This window comes from Stylophora pistillata, chromosome 9 (assembly GCF_964205215.1).
Source record: "Stylophora pistillata chromosome 9, jaStyPist1.2, whole genome shotgun sequence".
NCBI lineage: Eukaryota > Metazoa > Cnidaria > Anthozoa > Scleractinia > Pocilloporidae > Stylophora > Stylophora pistillata.
In genome coordinates, this window is record NC_142527.1 from 5,467,120 (window position 1) to 5,470,357 (window position 3,238).

Here is a 3,238-nt window from a genome sequence, read left to right on the forward strand (position 1 = left end):
ACTGCTAGATTTTATCTACTAACCGTCTTCAATGTTCTCCCACTGGATTGTTATCTATTTATCTCTGTCAGGACGGGACTGTTCGTGATAAAATCCCAATGCATATCCTTAAAAAAAAAACCAGTAAAGTTCAAGTGTAGTGTCATCAGATACAATGAATATATGAACTTCATATATTTTGAACTGCGGTATTAAATACGTATGATGCACGATCCTTTAGTGTCATCCTTGTCATTACGAAACTAAAGTGTAGGTCCTATCACGAGGACTTATCGGGATACAGGACATTTGGGTAAAAAAGTGCAAGGTGGGATAAGGGATACTTGAGGGAAATTCACAGGATACTCGGGTGGAAGGGTATTAGGATAAGGGATACTTGGAGGAAAACTACGGATATTTGGGTAGAAATGTAGAGGGATACCGGATACTCGAGGGAATATTACGGAATGCTTGGGTATAAAAGGTGTAGAGATACAAGATATTTGAGGGATATTGTACTGGAGTTCGAGCTGGAATCATGAGGATACAAAACTAAAAGAATTAACGGGACATGGAATATTTAGGCCAAGAATTGATAGGATACGGGAAACTCAGCCCCCTCCCCTCACCAGGAGGCCTAAATTTGCGCCTTTGGTTAGTCCCTTGGTATACCTTCTTATGGTCAATTCTTACCAAGTTCGTGAGCGACAACTCCCATGGTCAGTAACCTTTGCCCAGGGAAACAATTTGAAGCTCATCCTGTCTTCCTATCTTGGAGTGGCATCTAACGGACAAACAAAAGCATTTAACTTTTATTAATTTCCATTATTATTTACCTCTTAACCAACCACGTACTGATCCATGTTTTGATATTCACATGCGTCACAGAACCTTTTAAATAAACAAACAGTTATAACATATGCTATTATTCGTTAACACGGCCCACCTTGCTTCCGATCTACAGCGCGCAAGCTAAGATTTAAAGCTATTTGGCCGCTAAAATCATTGGCTATGTCTCTCTTTTTGTTCATAATATCAGAGGGTTAATGATGGTTCAAATCTTCTGTTTTTCCTAGGTAGTACTAAAACGCACTAACACCTCGCTCGACGAAGTTTTAGAATTGCTTCGTTTGATTTCGGCGTGATTTCGTTTGATTTCGGGACCTCCTGCATCTAACTAATAGATGCAGGAGGTCCCATCTCCTGCATCTATTAATTAGTTAATTGAGTTAGGCATGGGAAGTTAAAGAACCTACTTCACGAGATTACTGTGATGTGGTCTGGCCTGGTTACTGGGAACTGGGGGGAGGGGGCATCTGTTATATTCGCCTTTATTTGATTGTAAACTGCTTAGGAGTCTGGTAAAGTCGCCCGTACAGTGTTGTAATGCGCAATTGAAAATTTACATTGATAATTGCGCAATAGAAATTGATAAATAAATATTATAATTACTTACAATTTGACTTGCCGTGACATTTTAAAACGGAACAGAGGTACGTCTTCGTAGATTAATCGTCGTTGGAAATAAACAATACTTTACGTAAGATCGTCCCATAGTCATTTAACTCGTGCGTGTTTGTCATACCAGTGCTGTTATTTATTCAAACGCGTACGCTATTTCCTCATCAGTTGACAGGTGTCACATCATGACAGTTACTTTAGCGGCTGACCATTTAACTTTTGAGGAGGGGGGGATGGGTGATTTTGAAAAAAAAAATTCCTGCAAGCTCTTGTTGGAAGAAAAAAAATGCATGCAGCCCAAATGTAACAGAAAAAATGCACCAAAAAATCGGAAAAAATATCCTGCACAGCAGATTGCTAGAAAAAAAAATATTGATTACCAGAAATCACACATCCCTCCCCCTCAAAAGTTAAATGGTCGGCCCCTTAATATAAAAAAATGTTTCAAATTTTGCTCGGAAGCCTTTTAAATTACCTTTACAAATAAAAATGTCTCGGTGAAAGCGTTCTCTTTAATTTGGATAATGTCTGTTTTCTTTATCATCCACTCACCACCAAACTATTGAGTTTATGGAGGGTTTTCCCGTAATTTAACTAGTAATTGTGGTCCTAAATCATTTGAGTTCTTACGGCAATCATTTTCTTATGTGCTAGAAAAAGTGTAGAGCTAGATTCGGACGGGGGAGGGGGGGGGGGAGAAAGAGAAAAAACGAAAAAGTAATTAGTTGATTAAAAGCTTTTTTAGTTTCAGACCTTTGAAGGACGTCAAAGTGTTCTTAAATTGCAACTAATGGTACTAAAAAACGTAAGATCTTGAAAGGATGCGAAAAAACTGCCTTCTGCTTTTCAGGGGAAAAAGTAGCTACTAAGAAAAATGCTCGAAATGTTGCTCTGACAGTTAATAAAGTTTTGTTTCAGGAGAAATTGAGGAAAGTCTACTGGGATTTTGCCCCAGAGATTAGTTGTTGCATAGGCAATTGTTAGTACGATTTACACTTTGTTTGAAAGTATATATCTGGCGTTGTGTCAATGAATACTACTTGCACATTTAAATGGAGTTTGGAACAGATCTGGAAGCTGGCCTCTGTGCTAAAAGAAGACATAAATTAATCTAGCTGAAAGAAATGAATGCTAGGAATTTTTATGCAAATTATGTTCTTTAAATATTTACTCAGTATGAGCATTGCAACCACACCTGATTGCTTTCTTTATCGCCTGTTTTTGGTTATTTTAGCACTGTTTTTAATTTGAAATTACTGTTTGAGGCTAAATACATGCCATACTTACTTAGCGTTTCGTCAATAGTATAAACAAAGACACCTCCCGGCCAGCGTTTGTTTTACCATGGACCCACTCCTCCCATTTGGTTTATCAACATCCATTCCTATAACTTGGCCGCCAGAGCTTGCTCTTTGCTCAGTATCATGTCTTCCTCATAACTATCAGGGACATCAATGCCCATATTCTCTGCGAACAAAATTTAATGAATAAGAATTTGATAAACATTTCTCAGTATGCTGAGTACATAACGATTGTTAACTCATCAACAAAATAATCAAGGGTAACATTTGTGGAATACTTTTGAAAAAATATAGTGTTGCGTTTCGTTTTGGCCAATAGACTTTTCGGATATTTCAAGCTAACTCGTTGAACATCGTGCTAAAAGCCCTGTTCGGGGTTTAAATTTTAACTAATCACTAATCAAGAATTTTATTTACTGAACTTACCCCTTCTATCTTGGAAAGGATGGTAGGTGATTAGTTCTTGCTGAAAGCCTTGCACCCGTAATTCATAATGT